This window comes from Stomoxys calcitrans, chromosome 3, assembly GCF_963082655.1.
Source record: "Stomoxys calcitrans chromosome 3, idStoCalc2.1, whole genome shotgun sequence".
Lineage (NCBI taxonomy): Eukaryota > Metazoa > Arthropoda > Insecta > Diptera > Muscidae > Stomoxys > Stomoxys calcitrans.
The window spans coordinates 30355176-30378421 of record NC_081554.1 but is presented as its reverse complement, the minus strand read 5'-3'; the positions used below and the strand labels follow the sequence as shown (position 1 = coordinate 30378421).

The 23246-nt window shown below is 39.5% G+C and overlaps 1 long non-coding RNA gene across 1 annotated transcript in view; it reads right to left on the bottom strand.

The window, feature by feature from the left end:
• The window catches only part of LOC131995768 (uncharacterized), a 151801-nt gene that overhangs the window by 3809 nt on the left and 124746 nt on the right, over window positions 1–23246 (bottom strand). The gene's annotated exons all lie outside the window — the stretch shown is intronic.

The following is a 23246-nucleotide window of genomic DNA, read 5'->3' as shown; positions in this document are numbered from 1 at the left end:
TTTCTTTCGAAGTCGCTTTGCACTTCAAATGCCCTTAGAGGGCCTTTGTTTTCCTTATATCGAGACATGCTGACCAATTTTCGTCTTCTACTTCGATTTACTATGCTATTCCCACTCAATCGAGGTAATTTCTTTGCGCAATTCTCACTTAGTTTGAGAACAAGTAAAAGCTTGCTAAGTTCGGCTGGGACTAATCTTATATAGCCTCCACCAGGGATAATGGATAAAAACTGCAAAGCTATTGGAGCTATATCTGGTTATGAACCGACTTGGAGCATACTTAGTTTGGATGCTGGAGACCGCTGTAGAAGTCTTTATGGTAAATTTCAGCCACATCGAATAAAAATTGTACCCTCTACAGGCTCCAGAAGTAAAATCGGTAGATCGGTTTATACGGAAGCTATGTTTGTCAGGTTATGGACCGATTCAGACTATATCTGGGATGAATGTTGAAGATAACAGGAGAAGTCGTATTGCAAAATTTTAATCAAATTAGGCAAGAACTGTGACTTCTAGGGGCTCAAGAAATACAATCGGAAGATCGATTTATTTGAGCGCTTTATCAGGTTCTAGACCGATTCACGCCAGACTTGCCACGTATGTTGGAGGACATAGGCCACACACACTATCCGGCTATCCCCTCTCCTGTACAATGGTCAAGAGGTTCACGAACGCCCTGAATGACTTGCTTAAGTATGAATGTCTTAGTGCTAGTTTAGGTTAGGTTAGGTTGAAAAGAGAGTGCAGATATTAATCTGCCCCATACCATTATAGACCTAAGCGTGCTAACTTAGGTCGGGCCGAATCTTGGGAACCCACCTCCATGGATTCTGCTAATATGGGAGCTATATATAATTATAGACTGAATTGGACCGTACTTGGCGCAGTTTTTGAGAGTCATAACAGAGCACCAAATGCAACATTTCAGCCAAATCGGGAAAAAATCGTGACTTTTAAGGGCAAAAAGGTACAAAATTTCAGCCAAATCGGACAAAAATTGCGGCTTCCAGGGGCTCAGGAAGTCCAATCGGGAGAGCGGTTAATATAGGAGCTATATCAGAAAGAAAAAAGAAAATCTAAGTTAGGAATCCCGTGCTACTTACAAAATTCTTAATAATTAGGGGCGAGATTTGGGCGATCACGGAATGCGTAAAATGGTGTGATGCTAACGCAAAGACGTCGAGTGTGAACATCTTTACCGACAGTAAAATTGCCATAATGGCAATAACTACTAGGACGCTAAGGTCACGAACAGTCTTGCAGAGTAAGAAGGAGGTTAACGCCTTCTCTGAGGATGACAAAAGCCGCATCATCAATGTAGACCCCCAAACCCACTCTATCCTCTAGCTTTGATCCCTCCGTGTAAAACGATCTTCCAGATGGCAATACTAGGGTCCCGTCAATCCAAGAATATGCCGCTGGCAGCAGTGCCTCGCACTCAACCTCAAGGTTCATCCCAGGTATCCGAACGGAAACCTCCACCCTTCCATCCAGGTTTCCTATCGTAGCCTCGATTATAACGCGTTGGTATGAGCTGCTCCCATGCTCAATCCATTCTCTCATCGCTTTAAGTGTCATAGTCGCAGAGGCTGCCTCACACTTAGTCTGTATGTGAATGGGTCAGATATCTAGAATATCCTCCAGTGCCCTAGTGGGCGTAGTCCTCATCGCTCCGCCTACGCCCAGACATCATGTTCTCTGAACCTGTCGTATGGTTCTTATGCTACACTTTTTCTCCATAGCAGTCCACCAAACTAGTGCTCCAGTGGGCGTGGTCCTCACCGCTCCGCCTATGCCAAGACGTCATGTTCTCTGAACCTGTTGTATGGTTCTTATGCTGCACTTTTTCTCCATAGCAGTCCACCGAACTACTGAGTCGTAAGTAAATATTGTCTAATCACGCTCCTGTAGAGTCAGTGGACTATCCTCGGATTCAGGCCCCATTTCGAGCCTACGGCCCGTCTACATAGTGCCCAATATCTGTGGGCCTTCTCAGTACTCTCCTGAATGTGCACTTCCAATTAAGTTTCCTATCCAAGATCACTTCCAAGTATTTGACCTTGTCAGATGTAGAAATCATTTCTTTGGGGAAACGTAGTGCGTTAAATTGGCCCGCCTTCGTCTTCCTCGTGAATAGGCATATTTCAGTCTTCTCTGGGTTAATATTGAGACCTCTAGGTCTAGCCCAGTCATATGCCATATGCAAGACCCCTTCGGCCCATTCGCATAACTGATTCTGATCTTTACCCTTAGAAGCATCGCTTGCGTAGCAGACGGGTTCTAGTGCTAAGCTAAGGTTAACAGCGACTGCTATAGTGGACCCTAGAACTGGTTGGTCTAAGGAAGGGTTACAGAAAACTTTTCGATAGGAGGAAGGCCACTTCACTGTTGGGAAGGCTTTGCTAGAAAACTACAAGGGCGAGCTGAAAAAAGCTCCGAACGAATTCTGGGTGGAACTCTGCTGCTCCGTAGAGGATCCAACCAAGGTCTCTAAGCTACCGAAAATTATAGCCTCCAAACCTATTGCAGTAGTATACATTCAGAAATCAAAGAATGTATGGACAATATCTATTGAAGAAACATTTCAACTACTCCTGGATTCGAATCTCTTCAACGAACAACGTGGCGCCAGAAGAGGTAGTCACTGATAGGCATTCGTCGGTGGTTGTTAAGTAAATTGTGCGCAAATCATTAATCCTTTGATCGATAAAAATTTTCGGCCAGGCCTTAATGATGTATCTCCGGTTGAATTGAAAGCTGTATCCGATAGAATGGCTCCTTCCCAGCAAAAAAACTCGCTGAACTTTCAGCAGCTTTGTAAAGGACGTTTAGGCAACTCAGCGTTGCTTGTGCACTTCACTGGTGAGATTGAAGGGAAATTTCCCAATTGAATACCTTTTTACAAAGTATGAAATTCAGCGCTACTAGAAGCACAAAATTGATTATAAAAATCGTAGCAACTTTAATGATTTGTTGTTAATAATCCCAGGTTCGTTTAAAATCGTTTCATGTTCTATTTTTCGTTAAAGATCGTGCCAGAAACAAAAAAAAAAAACATTGATTCGATACAGTGGTGCAACTTTGTATGCGGAGAAGAAAGTGTCTGCTTACGTTAGCGCACCAGAAATGCGCTAGTTTCAGCACTACAACTTTTTGTATCTGAACAATGAACGTGTTAGAATAAATATATTTTTTTCCCAACACAGACGGACGGATATGGCTAGATCGATTTAAAATGTATGACGACCAAGAAGATATGTAAAGGGTGGTTTTTAAAGAGCTATAGGAAACTTTGGACCGTTCTATCGATTCAAATAAAGATTTCATGCATTTTACAGAATTTTATTTGTTTTTTTTTTCTTTCTAACCGGTTTTCCTCAACCCGAATATTCTTATGGCCGATTTCTCTTCTCTAATTATACACATATACCATGGTGATTTGTACAATTGTTGTTGCGCCTTCTGGCTGAAGTTGACAGTCAAGGTAATATTGTTGCTGCTGCAACGATCGGCAGCAGCAGCCTCATGATGGTAATGACGGTCTATGGTTGCCATCAAGCTTTTATGCTCATCATAATGGCTGTTATTCGAATGAACGGCTTCGTAATCTCAACGCATGATGACGATCGTCAGTATTTTGGACATCCTTGTCGTCGTCATCATCATCATCATCGGCATCATCAATGTTGGCAATCATGTTTGTGTTTTGTGGCATTTGTAAACTTTTGACAAGTGCCGCCATGCACAATTGTTTTAGCCAAGAACAAAATGTTCCATTTCAATGTCATGCTTGAGAGGGGACTACAGTAACTCAGATGAAATGAGAATGGAGGGGAGAAGAGCATGCAGTAAATGGACATATCTACAAACAAAAATTAAGCAAAATTTTCTCTAAGCACGAGATTTCAATAAAATTTTCTCTAAAGGCAAAATTTCAATAAAATTTTCACTAAAGGCAAAATTTCAATAAAGTTTTCTCTAAAGGAAAAATGTCAATAAAATTTTTTAAGGCAAAATTTTCATACTATTTTCTCGTTAGGATGATACAATAGGTACAGATATCATGTTGTCTTGGCATAGGAGGAGCGACGAGGACCACGTCTACTAGGGCACTGGAGGCTATTGTAGATATCCGACCCATAAACATAGGGATTAAGTATGAGGCAGCCGCTGCGTCTATGAGACTTAAAGCGAAAGGAGAATGGACAGAGGATAGGAGCATCGCAGTATAATCGAGGCGACGATAGGAAACCTGGAGGGAATGAAAGAGATTTTCGATCGGATACCTGAAACGACACATGAGGTCGAGTGCAAGGCACTGCTGCCAGCGGACTGACGGAACCTTAGTATTGCCATCTGGGAGATTATGTTAAACGGATGGATCAAAGCTAGAGAACAGAGTGGGCCTTGGGGTCTACATTGAGAACACAGGGACTGAGATCTGTTTTAGAGTGCCTGGTCATAATCCGGTCCTGCAGGCGGAGATCCGGGCGTGTGAGGCGGTGTGGTGCTAACCCGAGGACGTCCATTGTGAACATCTGTAAGCACAGTAAACTGGCCATAAGGGCAAAAACAACCAGGACGATAAAGTCACGAACCATCTTGGATTGTAAGAAGGAGATTAACGCCTTCTCTGAGAATGGCTTGATCCGCATCGTTTGGGTGCCGCGCCTTAACGGAGTAAGGGGTAATGAAAAAGCAGACAATTAGGCGGTGAAGGCCAGTGGGATGCTGTCTACAAACTGGGTTAATCCGAAATCTTTCGGGTCAACAACGAAATGGTCGGCAGGACGGCGAAAATCCTTTGGGGAGATCCAGATTTTGAGCAGACGAGGCTATTGCTAAAAGGAAGCAAGAAGGAGGTCAGGAAAGCTTACGGTATCATAACGGGGCACATAGGACTACGAGCCCACTTAAGCGAAATCGATGCGACAAGTGAAAGCATGTATAGGGCATGTGAAGAAGTTGGAGCACATGTGTCATTGCCCGGCTTTCATGACTAACAGACACCGGCACCTATGTGGGGACAAAATATCTGACATGTGGCGAAGATGATGAGCCGTTGGAGCATTTTTGCCATTGCTCGGCATTCGCGACTAATAGATACCGGCACTTAGGTGGGGACAAAATACCTAACATATACCAACTAAGGGGCGTGGTATGGAAAACATTCAGGGATTTTGTTTGCAGAATGGAATTCCTGACATGCCGGTTACTGGCTTAGGTGTATGTCTATAGTGGCATGGGGCGGATTAATTCCTGCACCCTCATTCCCACCAAACCCAACCAAACCCATTTAATTGAATATGCCATTTTATAATTGATTGAAAGTGATTCTTATTTTTTCTGTGTACATAGAAGAAAATCGATCAAAAATTTTCAATTAAAATTTTTATTGAAAATAAAATAGTTTTTAATTAAAAAAATAACTGATTCAATAATTTTTTTAATTGAATATGATTTTTTTTTGTTTAATAGCAGTCGTAATTGAAATGTTTAAAATTTTCAAACAAAAAATTAATTGATTAAAAAATTTTTTTAATTGAATCTGAAAAAATGTTCAATCACAATCGCGATCGAATTTTTTTTTTAGCTTTCAATTAAAAAATTAATTGTGTTTTCGTTATTGACCATTTTTTTATGTTATTTAATAGAAGTTTTTCATGGGCTTTATGGACCTTTTTTTTTGTTATTAAGTAACAAAAAAAATTAATTGGTTTATTAACTTTTTTAATTGAATCGCAACATGTTTGAATTTTTAATTAGCGTTAGACCCTCTACTTTTTTTTGGTTTCTGCAGGGTAGCATTCGATTGATTTTACTTCAGCACCATATAACTTATCGTCCGCTACGAACTGGAAGGAGATTTCAAAGGTCTATGCGTATAACATTTCGGTTAATTGCAGCCGATACAACGAAACGGATTTTAAAAATAAGTTTCAACTAATTTCAAGCATTTTTTTACCCAGCACCTTAGGATGCGGATATACTAATCTGGCCATTCCGTTTATAACACCTCGAAATATTCGTCTAAGGCCCCATAAGGTATATATATTTTTTGATTACCTCGATGATCTGAGTCGATCAAGCCATGTCCGTCCGTCCGTCTCTCTGTCGAAAGCACGCTAACTTCCGAAGGAGTAAAGCTATACCCTTGAAATTTTGCACAAATACTTTTTTTTAGCGTAGGTCGGTTGGGATTGTGAATGGGCCAAATCGGTCCATGTTTTGATATAGCTGTCATATAAATCGATCTTGGCTCTTGACTTTTTGAGCAACTAGGGGCGCAATTCTTATTCGATTGTGCTGAAATTTAGCACATTGTGTTTTGGCATTACTTCCAATAATTGTGTTAAGTATGGTTCAAATCAATCCACAACCTGATATAGCTGCCATATAAACCGATCTTGGATTTTGACTTCTTGAGCCTCTAGAGGGCGCAATTCTTATCCGATTTGGCTGTAATTTTGCAAGTGGTGTTTTGGTATCACTTCCAAATCGGATAATAATCTGGTATAGCTGCCATATAAACCGATCTTGGATCTTGATTTCTTGAGCCTCTAGAGGGCGCAATTCTCATCCGATTTGGCTGAAATTTTGCATGAGGTGTTTTGGTGTGACTTCCAACCACTGTGCCAAGTACGATTTAAATCCGATAATAATCTGGTATAGCTGCCATATAAATTGATCTTGGATCTTGACTTCTTGAGCCTCTAGAGGGCGCAATTCTTATCCGATCTGGCTAAAATTTTGCACGAGGTGACTTTCAACAACTGCGCTAAGTATGGCGCAAATCTATACATAGCCTGATATAGCTGCCATATAAACCAATCTGGGATCTTGACTTCTTGAGCCTCTAGAGGGCGCAGTTATTATCCAATTTGGCTGAAATTTTGAATATCGGCTTCTTCCATGACCTTCAACATACATGTTAGAAATGGTCTGAATCGATCTATAGCTTGATACAGCTCCCATATAAACCGATCTTCCGAGTTTGCTTCTTAATAGAGGTGGGTATTTTAGTTTCTTTTCGTGATCGCTCCTTTCAGTTTCGTTCCATAATTTTCATTTTAGACCCATTTTTTTAAACAAAAAAAGAGCTTTGAATCTAGTTTTGAATCTTAAAATGAGTGTTTGTAATTGTACATGTGGATACCAACATTCCGACTGTATATGTAATTGTATTTAAAATCCGTATTTTTTACTTTGTTCGACTAAATCACAACGTACACAGCTGTTGTCCACTAAAAAAGTTGACGCTTCTATTTAGGTGAATGAAGCTGAAAAATATGGCATCAGCTGGTCCATAAATTAAAAAAAGGGAGCGAAAGAAAAGTGTATATGCAAATATAAGAAACTATGGAACTATAAGAAGGAAAGAGATGGAACTAGTTCCAGCAATTCCTTACTTGCATAAGTTTCAATGAACTAGTTCCATCCGGAACTACCCACTTCTACTTCTTAAGCCCCTACAAGGTGCAATTCGTATACGAATGGACTGAAATTTTTTGATAATTTTCTCTTAAAACAAAATTTCAAGGAAACGTTCTCTTAAATTAAAGGTTTAGATAAAATTTCTAGACAATTGTCCCTAAATACCAAATTTGTATGAGATTATCTCAAAAATTTTATTTTAATTTTCCCTAAGAATAGATTTAACGCTTTTCCCTTAAGCATGATATCAACAAGGCTATTTTGGAATTGCATTTTCCTGTGGAACATTTAAGAAAACTTTTTTTCAAGGAATTTTTGTTATTAAGACATCAACCATATTTACCCTTCATCCGGTTTTGAAAGGTGTTACAATAGTTTTGCCCGCCAAATCTTTTGAATAAATTGTGCAATGGTTTGGCGAAAATTGTATTTGCACAGCGGATTTTTCAAAGAAAGCCGGATACAGATTCTCGTGTGGTCTCAAAAAATTCGCAGTAATTCTAAACTCCTTGCATTACATCCGGCCATGAGGCCAATTGCTCAATAATATTGAGCAATTGTTCTCTTGAGCAATGCTCAAGATTGTGGTCATGAATCAAAGAAGGCCTGATGGCTCAACGCCACCCTTCATTGTGAGATTTATTCAATTCTCAATACCAAAGTCTTTGCAATTAAGAGAAGAATACATGGCCATTAAAATGTTTGCAGCCTGGCTGAAGTGACATCAATTAAAGGACTTCAGTAGTCTTGGATATTCGGTCATCTCTTTGTCGTGCCAATGATAATGATGCGATCAAGGCAATTGTCATAGCTGGGCAATCTGTTTAATTGTTCTCTTGGGCCCCCCCTCCTTTGACCACTGGCCAAATAAAAACACAAAAGTCCTTTAAAACCAGAAGGACCTGGCTATGATAAAGATATTACACAACCCATTGGTCAATTGTCAGGGCCAATACCATGAAAATAATGACCATTATTTTTTGGGAAAAATTTGACTTTTGTTTGTGAATTTTTCACCCGACTGCAACTGAAAAAGCCTGGAAAATTGAAAACAACTGCAACAATGAGCAGTGTTGAGCAAACGGCGGTGAATGGTTGACCATTTGGAATTGAGAAAACAGAGAACAGTTGCATTGTGTGGCCATGGAGTGGCCAACACCCTCAACTCTATGCGAGTTTTCCAGAATTTTATTCCAAATTGTTCTGGTGCATAAAAATGTGAAACTCCTTTCCAGGTGCAAACTTGGTATCTATTTTAAAATTCTCTCATTTAGTGCCTCTGGCAATTTTCATGGTGACAAAGTCATAGCAACCAGAAAAAGGATACATGCTGGTTGTCGAAAAACTGTGATTTATGGCCAGGTTCAAATTTTTACAAAAACTCTGGCGAAATGCTGCCATCAAACAACAATGGTGTAGGTGTCCCTCTATGCAGTCAATAAAAGGATTTTTTTGTTTTTAATGATTGCAGAGCATCCTTTTGTTTGGAAACCACCCCTATGTATAATGTGCGCAGGCGCACATTACCTCTGCAGGCTTTGAGCAAACAGAGAAACAACAACATTGAGACTCACACTTTTGGCACACTTCAAAAAGTGACTCCCCCATGTGTGATGATATCACAACAGCACATGTAATCATGATCATCAACCCCCCTCTCTCTCTCTCTCGATAAGGCCATTACAACAAATAACCGACCCCTATTATTTTCCCTTAGTCTGGCGGAGAGTAAAAGTGTAACTGGAGTATTTTTAGTGACCCTCTATTTCACTCTTACCCAAGGACTCCTTGTCCTTTTTGTTTGTTTTAATTTTTAAGCGTTCCATTTTGGCTTTGTGAAACATTTAGGCGGTTTTTAATTGCTTTGACTGAAGTACCATCACCACCACCACCACCATTCTTAGTAGTGACCTTTAAGATCCTTATCTCAACTTCTATGCCATTATGCCCTGTCCACCAACAACTAAAAAGGGTGCGCTGCCTTCCTTGATACTACAATAATAGTGGGTGTTGTTGTTCATAACTCATGACACTCTCCTCTTTCATGCTCCTTATGGCCCACTTAAACGGCTGTTATATAATTTTGTTAAACGTTTTCTGTTGCTGTTGTTCTTTTTGCCGCTGTTGCTGCTTTTCCTTGGATAATTTATGTCCAACTCACCGTTAATGATTACAATTGGCTCGTGTCATCGCCTTTCCCCCACCGCCAACCATTAATGCCTTTGTCAGTAATGGTCTATCTATTTAAGTTTTGTCAATGGAAGACATATTTTGAATTGTGGGAGAAGAGTTGTCTATAGAGCCTACTACTGATTTAATTTTAAAATGGATTTTTATTGGGGTTATTAATGGAATGCTTCGGAAAAGTTGCGGTAAAACAAGTAAAACCGTGCTAAGTTCGTCGGGACCGAATCTTGGGAACCCACCATCATAGACTCTGCTAAAATATGGGGGCTATATCTATTGGGTTGCCCAAAAAGTAATTGCGGATTTTTCATATAGTCGGCGTTGACAAATTTTTTCACAGCTTGTGACTCTGTAATTGCATTCTTTCTTCTGTCAGTTATCAGCTGTTACTTTTAGCTTGCTTTAGAAAAAAAGTGTAAAAAAAGTATATTTGATTAAAGTTCATTCTAAGTTTTATTAAAAATGCATTTACTTTCTTTTAAAAAATCCGCAATTACTTTTTGGGCAACCCAATAGTTATAGACCGAATTTCAACGTACTTGACGCAGTTGTTGGGAGTCATAGCAGAACACTGTGTGCAAAATGTTAGCCAAATCAGATGAAAATTGCGGCTTTCAGGGGCTCAGGAAGTCAAATCGGGAGATCGGTTTATATGGCAGCTATATCCTGTTCTTGACCGATTTGAACGATACTTGGCACAGTTGTTGGGAGTCATAACAGAACGGCATTTACAAAATTTCACCCAAATCGAATGAAAACTGCGGCTTCCAGGGGCTCAGGAAGTCAAATCGGAAGATAGGTTTATATGGGAGCTATATCCAAATCTGAACCGTTATGGCCAGTTTGCAATCTTCAACGACCTAGATTATTGTTAAGTATCTGTGCAAAATTTCAAGCTGGTAGCTCTACGCGTTCGACCGCTATCGTGATTTTGACAGACGGACGGGCGGACATGGCTACTTCGAATCAGAGTTTCGAGACGATCAAGAATATATTGGGTTGCCCAAAAAGTAATTGCGGATTTTTTAAAAGAAAGTAAATGCATTTTTAATAATACTTAGAATGAACTTTAATCAAATATACTTTTTTACACTTTTTTTCTAAAGCAAGCTAAAAGTAACAGCTGATAACTGACAGAAGAAAGAATGCAATTACAGAGTCACAAGCTGTGAAAAAATTTGTCAACGCCGACTATATGAAAAATCCGCAATTACTTTTTGGGCAACCCAATATATACTTTATGGACTCCTAGATCAATGTTTTGAGGTGTTACAAACGGAATGACTAGATTAGTATACCCCCATCATATGGTGGTGGCTACAATAAAATGTTACATAAAATAACTCATAAATGTAAAATGCCGGAAAAACTCAGGGTTTAATTTTATCTTTCCTGTTATCGAAAGAATTTCTATACCAACCACCATAACCTAGTCTTTCCGTTTGTAGCACCACGAAATGGCCGTGAAGTTAAATTTGAATACAGCTTAGCCAAGACACAAACCTGAAATTTTAACAGAGCTATGTTAAGTGATTAACAGAGCACTGTTAACTAATTTTCTTTTATATTGTAAATAAAAAAAATAATTTTTAGCATTTTCGCACCTAATATTTTCTAAAATCACTTGCGAAATAATTTATCTACAACTATAAAATGCTAAGTAATAACCAAACACTCAAACCTTTATGACAGAAATATTTTTTAAAGACCTATATGACCCATTTTTAAAACGGCATTGCAGTGAACTCGTCATAGGCAGGTGATACAAACTAATACTAGAATTAGCCCCTACCAAGAGCTTTTAGAACCCAAAGTCACCATATTCAAATTATATTTCAGATTGGAGAAATTTCGCCCCAAAAGTTATATTTGAATTTAACATAATGACCCACTGTGCTGGACTGGTCATAGATAGGTGATACAAACTAAAACCAAAATTAGCCCCTTACCAAAGTGGGCCAAGCGGGGAAAAATTGGAAAACTTGTTGGTCTGAGCGGCAAAAAATGTTGTAGACATTTGCAGGTTACGTTAGGTTTAAGTGGCCGTCTGCCATCAGACTCACTCAGACGTTTTCGTCCATTGTGATACCACAGGAACAGTAGAAGAAAGATGCCTTCTAATTCCTATCGTTGAGCTATCCAGATCGCTTTAAAAAGCCCAACAACTTGCGAATGTTCACATCCGCTAAATCAGATAGGTTATCAAAGAAATGAGAACCTAAAATGGAACCCCTTCTGACTGCCAGTGCGGGACACACACACAGAAGGTGTTCTATAGTCTCTTCGACTTCGATGTCCTCACAGCTTCTGCAAAAGTCGTTACTGGCAACCTTCAGTTTGTCAGCATGTTTTCCGATTAGACAGTGACCTGTCATGAAGGACACAATGACAGAGACGTCTGTTCTAGCCAGTGAAGGCAAGGCGGTTGACCTCTTCAAGTCTACATTAGGCCACATAGTTTTGGAATGCTCACAGCCCCTCTTTGTGACCGTCTATCATTTGTTTGCCTTCGGGCCAAGTCTTGAAAACTTAGTTTATATGTCGCTTACCGCTTCTGCAAGAGTCGTTACTGGCAACCTTCAGTTTGTCAGCATGTTTTCCGATTAGACAGTAACCTGCATATTACAGACAGAATGACGAAATTAGTATACCCCCATCCTATGGTGGAGGGTATAAAAAAGTGTATGTGTAACTTGCTATTGGTTGCCCTTTTCCCTGCCAATACTACGGCAAGAACATCAATCTCCCCTTTTTTCTGCCTCGATTGTGCCGTGACGTCATCGGACAAAACTGCCCATCAGTAGAGGCCACCAAGGGGTACGACACCAGCGAGTGCAACTGTATGCTGTTTCGCTTCTATTCTGCCTTGGACACCACCAAACTGCCCAGTGGGAAAACTGACGACGCATAGACTCCAAGAGTGCTTCCAATAACCTTGGTAAGTCCGAAATGTTGGACACCCCAGGAGACAGGTGCAACTGTAGGCACCTTGTATCTCCTGCTGAAAAGAACTACTTCTGTCTTGCACGGATTTATAGCTAGACCACTTGCGGTAGCCCACTTCGCTGTTCTACGTAGAGCTTCCAGAAGTATATATCATAGACTGCTGGGAAACTTTCCCCTAACCGTAACTGCCAAGTCATCAGCATATGCGACCACTTTTACGCCTTTTTCTTCCAGAGAAAATATTTTATATTGTTAATGGCTATATTCCAATGTAGGCGATCTATAATACCCTGTACCACCGCCACTGGGGTGCAGGGTATTAAAGATTTTTGCATTTGTTTGCAAAGCTAAGATGGAGATAAGTAGACCCATCGATAAGTATACGGATCGGCTTAGAATCACTTCCTGATTCGATTTAGCTATGTCCGTCTGTCTGTCTGTCCATGCATTCTTGTAATCAAGGTACAGGTCGCATTTGTTGTCCGATTTTCACAAAATTTTGCAAAAGTGTCTTTTTTGGTCCAAGGACGAACGAAATCGGTCCAGATTTAGATATAGCTCCCATATATATCTTTCACCCGATGTGACCTTTTAAAGCTGTAGAAGTTACAATTTTAGTCCGATCCTTACAAAATTTGACACGAAGTATTTTTTTTAACGAGTCAAAATACATGCAAAATTTTATTGAAATCGGTCCAGATTTCGATATAGCTCCCATATATATCTTTCATCCGATATGCCCTTTTGAAGCTGTAAGAGCTGCAATTTTGTTGCGATCTCTACCAAATTTGGCATGAAATGTTTCGTGTTTCGTTCCAATATGTGTGCAAAATTTCATTTAAATCGGTTCAGATTTAGATATAGCTCCCATATTACTTTCGTCCGATTTGCCCTATAAAGGCTGTAGAAGGCACAATTTTGGTCCGATCTTTACAAAACTTGGCACGAAGTGCTTTTTGTGACGTCCCAACATGTGTGCAAAATTTCATCTAAATCGGATCAGACTAATATATAGCTCCCATGTATATCTTTTATCCGATATGCCCTTTTAAAGCTGTAGTAGCCACAATTTTGTCCCATCCTTACAAAATTTGGCATGGAGCGTTTTATTCAACGTCCTCATATGTGTGCAAAGTTTCATAAAAATCGGTCAAGATTTCGATATAGCTCCCATATATATTTTTCATCCGATATGGCCTTTTAAGGCTTTAGAAGCCACAATTTTATTCCGATCTTTACAAAATTTGGCATTGGCCGTTTTATTCAACGTCCTCATATGTGTGCAAAGTTCCATAAAAATCGGTCCAGATTTAGATATAGCTCCCATGTATATCTTTCATCCGATATGCCCTTTTAAAGCTGTAGTAACCACAGTTTTGGTCCCATCCTTACAAAATTTGGCATGGAGCGTTTTATTCAACGTTCTCATGTGTGTGCAAAGTTCCATAAAAATCGGTCCAGATTTTAATATAGCTCTCATATATATTTTTCATCCGATATGGCCTTTTAAGGTTGTAGAAGCCACAATTTTGGTCCGATCTCTACAAAATTTGGCATTGGCCGTTTTATTCAACGTCCTCATATGTGTGCAAAGTTTCATAAAAATCGGTCTAGAATTAGATATAGCTTCCCTGTATATTTTTCATCCGATATGACCTTTTAAGACTATAGAAGCCACAATTTTGTTCCGATCTTTACAAAATTTGGCATGGGCCGTTTTATTCAACGTCCTCATATGTGTGCAAAGTTTCATGAAAATCGGTCCAGATTTAGATATAGCTCCCATATATATTTTTCATCCAATATGGCCTTTTAAGGCTGTAAAAGCCACAATTTTATTCCGATAGAAACTATAAGGGGAAAGCCGACGAAAAAATTCTGCAAGAGAATATCGAAAATCGTTAGTGGTTGGTCAGTTCCTGGACCCAGCATAAAAAATTTGAAGCATATTTATCCATTTCACAGTTGTAGAAAATTTTAGGGAATTTTTCGATTTGGAAGAATTTTGGTTTAATGACAATGTGATAACAAATTCGACCTGTGCCTTGACCACAAGAATACTAATACACAAGAATACAGACAGATGAACATAGCTAAATGGAATCAGGCAGTGGTTCTAAGCCGATCGGTATATCGTACTTATCAATGGGTCTAGTCCTTCTCTGTATCACAGTGGTGGTGTAGGGTATAAACAGAAATTCCTAACGGATTTGTTTTCCCATTTGAACAAATTCCTTACATTTACCAACTGTCAACATGTCGTTTGGTAGCAATTGCCAGCAATTGCTATATCAATTTCATAAATTGCCCAAGAAGTACTTGCCGGTATTTAGATGTACTTCATATCCCATGGATGACAACTTATGGCCACCAAAGACCCCCTGGAAAATGAAACATTACAAAAAAAAAAGCCAACATAAACTCCAACAAACAATTTTCTCAACTTAATTAATAAACTGAAAACTGCAATAAACTTAACTGAGCTGGGTTGGCTGAATTGCCAACTTTTGCCCAACTCTGATAATGATAGCCGCGTATGTGGTATGGCCCATAAAGGCGGTCGATGTGACGATAGAACATTTGTCAGTTGAATTAACTGTCGTTGGAAATGTTTGACTGACAGACAGCTTCTCTCTCTCTGCGGCCACTTGATATGTGTCTTTTTGGCCGATATGCCGGTTTTAGCGGTCACCTGTTAACTCCCAAAGGTTGCCGCCTATTAATTTTGTAGCAAAAGTCACAGCAGTGTATGGTAGATAGCACACAGTGATCATAACAGCAAACTTGGCAAAATTCAATGAAAATAATTGAACGAGGGAGAGGCCAAGCGGTTTAGGGAAAAATAATCGAATTTATTCAAATTTAAAAATGTTTCCTAGGGCTTTACTCAGTAAGGAAAATGTCCGTCCATGTGTCGAAGGCAGGAAGGTAGGCACCTGGTGCCTTTTAACTGCTAACCAAGCTTATTATACCACCCCCCCTTCCCACAATGCTGTTCAAACTCAAAGCTCAAACCTCAAATATGAAATTGTAACCAAAGTTAATAACAAACAGCAATTATTTTTTGTTGCCAACTTAAACCGCCTCAACGTGCTCCCAAAGAGATCCATTACAAGTTTAAGATCTATTGAAAAAAAAACCCAATCACCATGATGTGGATACACCGCAGTACAAAGACCTGAACTGGGGAGTAGAAAAGCCAAAGTGTGGAGGGTGGCCACTTGAAACAAAAAAAAAAAAAAAATTTACGAGGTGGGGTTTTCTAATAGAATTGTCATAGAACTTTATGGTCGTTGTGCCGCCATTGGAGGGGCGTACGCTGCTGTTGCTGTTACCTGTCAGTTCATCTCCTCATCCAATAGAAGGTGTTTCGTACGTTGATATGTCTTAACTTTTAATATAGAAAATAAATATTAGTTGACTACCGCTGATGTTGTTTGTGAGGTTGTCTGTCCAGCATCGCTGAGCTGTGTTAAGTGAGAAAACGCCTCCGTTTACGCCCCGTTTATCAATATTCATTAAGTGTCGATGTCGTTTTGTGATATCGGTCACATTGCCGCATAAGAACGTGTTTTAATAATTTACGGCTTAATCACATCTCATCACCTTTGTTTTTAGAGCTTGCATTGAAATGACGCTTATTTATGGTATGGTGCACTGAGATAGTTCTTGGCAGCAGGAATCTGAGGCACTTCTAATCTGTCTTTGATGCTAGTATATTAACTTTTCATTTTTAATAATGGCCTTGATCATAATACTGAGGAGAATATTTGTAGGTGAGAAATATATTCGATGATAGGTGCATTTTTTTTTTAATAAGAAGCAAATGGCAATCCTCTTGGACGAAAGTTGCTTGAGAATATAATACAGGGTAACTGAGACGAAATATTACCAAGTTTTTTTTAATCAACCAGCATGCAGGGGATGTCCCCTATGAGTTGGAGAGGATAGTTAATGATAGGAGGGGGGAAAGAGGGAGTAGTGTTTATTGACATTTGCTTTTATTTTCTGGATGTCTTAAGTAGCGGAAAAGACATCTGCCAGAAGTAGATTCCACATGCGAACCGTGCTTGCCAAAAAAGAATTCTCTCGGTAGCGCATGGTCCGATCAGCTGGCCAATCGATTACAATCCTATGCTCGTTTCTAGAAAATCTTGTATTTCTGACAAACACCCTCAAGACAGGAATCAGAAGACTGATTTCCGAAGAACACACACCGAGGAAGATTGATAGAATAGCGGCGCACAATCCACATTTCGAATTTCCAGGGCTGCGGAGTCTGACCCTTGACGGAGCATTAAGACGTTGTCGAAAGCGGTTGGGAGTTGGGACAAGCGTGCTCAACTCCGAACCGAAGTCCGATAACGGCTCAATAGTCCGACTCTGGGCTGAAAACCTCGACTCCGATCTAATCTGCAGCCGTGCCATGTTCACACTGTTATACCTGTCAAACTAGAAAGGAAAGCAACATGACATTTGTTTTTTTTTTGACAGCTCATTACATTGTTTATAAGCCACCATAAGCCATTTGCTTTTGAGCTTATGAAAGTCATATAAGATGGAGTTCAAGCGTATTAATGTGATTACTTTATATTTGGTTGAAACAAATCACAACTGGCTATTGCTGGCGAACTCAAACACTTCGAAGTGAACAAAATGAGTTGGGACAAGCGTGCTCAACTCCGAACCGAAGTCCGACATCGGCTCAATAGTCCGACTCCGGTCTGAAAACTTCGACATCAATCGAATCTGCAGCCGTGCTATGTTCACACTGTTATACCTATCAAACTAGAAAGGATAGCAACGTGACATTTGTTTTATTGACAGCTCATTACATTGTTTATAAGCCACCATAAGCCATTTGCTTCTGAGCTTATGAAAGTCATATAAGATGGAGTTCAAGCGTATAAGTGTTATTACTTTATATTTGGTTGAAAAAAGAAATCACAACTGGCTGTTGCTGGCGAACTCAAACACTTCAAAGTGAACAAAATGTTGAAGCACCATAAACGTTATAACGATACTGATGGAGTTCAAGTGCATTAGTGTGATTACTTTATATTTAGTTGAAAAAATCACAACTGGCTGTTGCTGGCGAACTCAAACACTTCAAAGTGAACAAAATGTTGAAGCACAAGCATTGCCAAATACTATGGTGGTGGTCCAAAAAATAAACTGTAACAACACCTGAAGTTATACGGCGAGTGAAGGATTCATCTAAACCCCATCAACGCCGTAAGTGCAATCAAAAGGCTAAATATCGGGAAAATATCGCTTGAAAGAATGCAAGACATATGGAACAAGTAAAAAGGCGTTAAGTTCGGCAGGGCCGACCTTAGGATAACCATCACTTCGGGTATATATGTAAACCACATTTCATCATAGTCCGGTCAAAAATGCATTATTTATTCCGATTTGGACCAAATTCGGAGCGGACATTGAGTGGTATATTAAAAAAATTTCATTTTTCAATTTTGGTTCAATATTGGTCTTTTTGGCAGCCATAACCAAATATAGACCGATCTGAACCCTAAACGGCGGGGATGACGAAGCGCCAAATTTGATAACAGATGCGCCTTTTATAAGGCCAAGACCTTAAACCGAGAGATCGGCCTGTAAGGCAGCTATATTCAAATCTGAATCTGAGCCTCCTTCAAGAAGAATATCGAGGGGCCCAACATAACTTACTGTCCTAAGTTTTAGTGAAAGCGGAAAACAGAGGCGCCTTTAATGAGGCCAAGACCTAAAATCGAGAGATAAGTCTATAAGGCAGATATATCCAAATCTGTATCTGGGTCGTCTTCAAGAAGGTTAGCTAGTGGCCCAACACGACTCAGTGTCCTAAATTTCAGTGAAAGCGGATAAAAAATATGCCTTTTATGGGCCCAAGACCTAAAATCGGGAGATCGGTCTATATGGCAGATATAACCGCCTCACACAACTCACTGTTCCAAATTTTGGCGACATCAGACAATAAATGCGCTCTTTAAGGACCCTAGACCTTTAATCGAGAGATCGGTCTATATGGCAAATATTTCCTAATCTGGACCGATCTGGACAAAATAAAAGAAGGATGAACAAAATCATGTGTAGTACGTAAGAAGTGTCATTTGACACAGATAGAATGTCGGTCATTACACAAAAATACATGCATTGGAAAAAGTACAGCTAATAGGCAGGGTTGTCGAGCTTGGTTAATGCGGTTATTGTATCATAGATGCGTTTTCGCTATCAATACGATTCAAATACAATATACCAACATACAGCTACCTAGTATTATCTCATAAAGATCTCCTAACATCACCAGAACCTCGTAGAATATATTCTTGGTACTCTAGTCTTTGCCTCTTTATACCCTCCACCATAGAATGGGGGGTATACTAATTTCGTCATTCTGCTTGTAACTACTCGAAATATTCGTCTGAGACCCCATAAAGTAAATATATTCTTGATCGTCGTGACATTTTATGTCGATGTCCGTCCGTCTATCCGTCCTTCCGCACGAAGTGTTTTGTTATGATATCCAACAACTGTGCCAATTATGGTTCAAATCGGTTCATAACCTCATATAACTGCCATATAAACCAATCTTGGGTCTTGACTTCTTGAGCCTCTAGAGTGCGCAATTCTTATCCGATTGGAATGAAATTTTGCACGACGTGTTTTGTTATGATATCCAATAACTGTGCCAAGTATGGTTCAAATCGGTCCATAACCTGATATAGCTGCCATATAAACCGATCTTGGGTCTTGACTTCTTGAGCCTCTAGAGTGCGCAATTCTTATCCGATTGGAATGAAATTTTGCAAGATGTATTTTATTCTTACTTTCAACAACTGTGTCAAATAAGGTTAAAATCGGTTCATAACCTCATATAGCTGCCATATAAACCGATCTTGGGTCTTGATTTCTTGAGCCTCTAGAGTGCGCAATTCTTATCCGATTGGAATGAAATTTTGCACGACTTGTTTTGTTATGATATCCAATAACTGTGCCAAGTATGGTTCAAATCGGTCTATTACCTGATATAGTTGTCATATAAACAGATCTTGGGTCTTGACTTCTTGAGCCTCTAGAGTGCACAAATCTTATCCGATTGGAATGAAATGTTGCAAGACGTATTTTATTCTTACTTTCAACAACTGTACTAAATAAGGTTCAAATCGGTTAATAACCTCAAATAGCTGCCATATAAACCGATCGGGGGTCTTGACTTCTTGAGCCTCTAGAGGTCGCAATTATTATCCGATTTGCCTGCAATTTTGTACCACGGATTCTCTCATGACTATCAACATACGTGTTTATTATGGTCTGAATCGGTGTATAGTCCGATACAGCTCCCATATAAATCGATCTCTCTATTTTACTTCTTGAGCCCCCAAAGGGTGCAGTTCTTATTCGAATTGGCTGACATTTTACACAGGTCTCCAAGTTATAATTTAATTGTGGTCCAAACCGGACCATATCTGGATATCGCTCTAATAGTAGAGCAACTCTTTTCTTATATCCTTTTTTTTTTGTCTATGAAGAGATGCCGGGAAAAGAACTCGACAAATGCGATCCATGGTGGAGGGTCAATCCCATGGCAGCCGGTTGTACGTACCGAATTGACCCGATGAAGTCCTTCATCGGCAAGGACTTCACTGCTACAACAACAACATGGTGGAGGATATATAAGATTCGACCCGGCCGAACTTACCACGCTTTTACCTGTTTTTCCTATGTTGTCTCTTGGTGTTGTAGTGACGTCTCTTGTAATTCATACGACTTTCTGAAATGTCGAACTAGTCTATTCTAGTAAACCTGCCCGTGGATATAACGCACCCAAGATTAGCCTGGGCTTTGCCAACTTTAAACCAAATAGGGCTAAACGTTGTATCGAACATCTCTTAGGCCAGTTACAGTTTGTTCTTAAATATGTTCCAAATTTTGTATACACTTCCTCAGTTCATGTGCTCACGAAGCATTGCGAATAGAAACCCAAATTTGTTTGCTTTCGTTTGCATACAAAAAGTTCAGCTCTTCAACCCCAAAAACTCTCACAATTCATATTTAATTATTCCAAACTGTTACAATAACATTTTATCATTTTAATGAGTCCGAGCGACTGGCAGATAATCTTAACTCTGCATAAGTAGTATGACCAAACAACCCCCCCCCCAATGATAATTATAACTTTTTGTTATCACCAACCATGGACCCATTACCCATTGGAGATGGGAACCTTCATCCATACAAGTAAAGCATTTGTGGCAAAAGGAGCAACAACTCCTTAATGACTTTGTCTACTCGAAAACCAAAGGCAGTAATAAGAAGCATTCTGTTAGACAAGGGCAGTAGGCAACAAAATGGAATTCTATCAAATAGATGCATGTTTGGAATTTATGATTTAATTTACAAGAGAAAAACCAAACCATAAATGAAAACATGACTCTGTCCTTCGTTAAAGCAATGGCCAAGATTTTCTCATTTACCTAAAAAAACGAATAAAGGGAACTTTGACTCATTCTGGTTTTAAAGCTGTGACAAAGATTTTCTTATCAACCTAAAAAGAGGGAAACTTTGGCTCTTTTTGCCATCAAAGACTGAGTCCATCTTATTTCCCTAAAAAAAAAATCCCAAATACCATTCCCACCATCCGAATGATTTAAATGGAATAACGGCACCACATACCCTTCCAAATTCTTTAATGATGGAAATCCTTACTTGTACAACAATTCAAAAAACCAGCTTCAGCAGTGGAAGGTTGATTCAAATGTCTGTCCTACGTTTCTAATATTTTTTTTTCTGTCAAAGGTGATTGACAATTCGGCTGCTCTATTCAAATTTGCCGCCAAAAACATAAATAAAAATTCAATTCCTATCATCCATCTTGTCCAGTGCTGTTCTGGGCCGAAAGCGAAATACAGTAGCAGTTTCGTATTAGCATTAAGAACACATTAACATCATTTGATTTTAGGCTGGAAACATCGTTGGAATCGTTTGGCATTCCATCAAAACCGAATCAAAGTCACTTTGTTGTGATACGCAGGCAAAACGAAAGGAAAGAGAGAAAAGGTAACTAAACATCTACAGCAAGTTGTTCTTACAGAGTTAGAGGGTTACCATTTTAGAGGGTTACCATTGAGGGGAAGTGTTGAGGCAAAATAAAGAAAGGTTGCCTTAATGAAGACTTAAAAACCAAAATTTAGTGGATTTTTCACATTAATAATAAAATTCTTTTTAATTTCATGCTCAGCAAGAATACCGGATATCAAATTCTGACGTCTACATCGAATAATACAATGCGATACCTCATTGGGAAGAAGTCTTGTATGGTATAGTATTTCGCAAATGTCGCCAGCATTAGGAGGGGATAGTCCCCGCTTAAAGTTTTTTTAATGTTCTCGCCCGGATTCGAACCCAGTCGTTCAGTGTTATAAGCAGACATGTTAACCTCCCCGCTTAAAGTTTTTTTTAATGTTCTCGCCCGGATTCGAACCAAGTCGTTCAGTGTTATAAGCAGACATGTTAACCTCTGTGGCTCCAGGCTACCCACAAATCACAGTGTGAAATGTCATCAAAATCGTGTAATAAATGTTTTTTACCGACTCAAGGCCTTTAATGGGGAGACCATGTTGCTCAGTATGTCTGTTGTATGTCAGTATGTTGCTCATAATCGTTGCGGATGCCAGGCACATTTCACAGCGCCTCTTAAATTTCATAGAAATTGCGTAATAAATACGCCTTTTATGGTTCCATGACTTCAAACCGCGACATCGGGCTATATGGGGGCTATACCAAGACATTGTCCGATATGGCCCTTCTAAAAAAAAAGCGTGCAAAGTTCTGCCGGGCCGAATCTTATATACCCTCCACCATGGAACGCATTTGTCGAGTTTTTTTCCCGGCATCTCTTCTTTGGCAAAAAAAAGGATTAAAGAAAAGATTTGCTCTGCCATTAGAGCGATATCAAGATATGGTCCTGTTCGGACCACAATTAAATTATATGTTGGAGACCTGTCCGCCAATCCTAATAAAAATTGCGCCCTTTGGGGGCTCAAGTAGTAAAATAGGGAGATCGATTTATATGAGAGCTGTATCAGGCTATAGACCGATAAACACATATGTTGATGTTCATGAGAGGATCCGTCGTACAAAATTTCAGGCAAATCGGATGATAATTCCGACCTCTAGAGGTTCAAGAAGTCAAGATCCAAGATCGGTTTATATGGCAGCTATATCAGGTTATGGACCGATTTGAACCATACTTAGCACAGTTGTTGGAAGTCATAACGAAACACGTCGTGCAAAATTTCAGGCAAATCGGATGATAATTGCGACCTCTAGAGGCTCAAGAAGTCAAGATCCCAAATCGGTTTATATGGCAGCTATATCAGGTTATGGGCCGATTTGAACCATACTTAGCACAGTTGTTGGAAGCCATAACGAAACACACCGTCCGAAATTTCATTCCAATCGGATAAGAATTGCGCCCTCTAGAGTCTCAAGGAGTCAAGACCCAAGATCGGTTTATATGGTAGCTATATCTGGTTATTAATCAATTTGAATCATACTGGGCACAGTTGTTGGAAGTCATAACAAAACACGTCGTGCAAAATTTCAATTCAATCGGATAAGAATTGCGCCCTCTAGAGGCTCAAGAAGTCAAGACCCAAGATCGGTTTATATGACAGCTA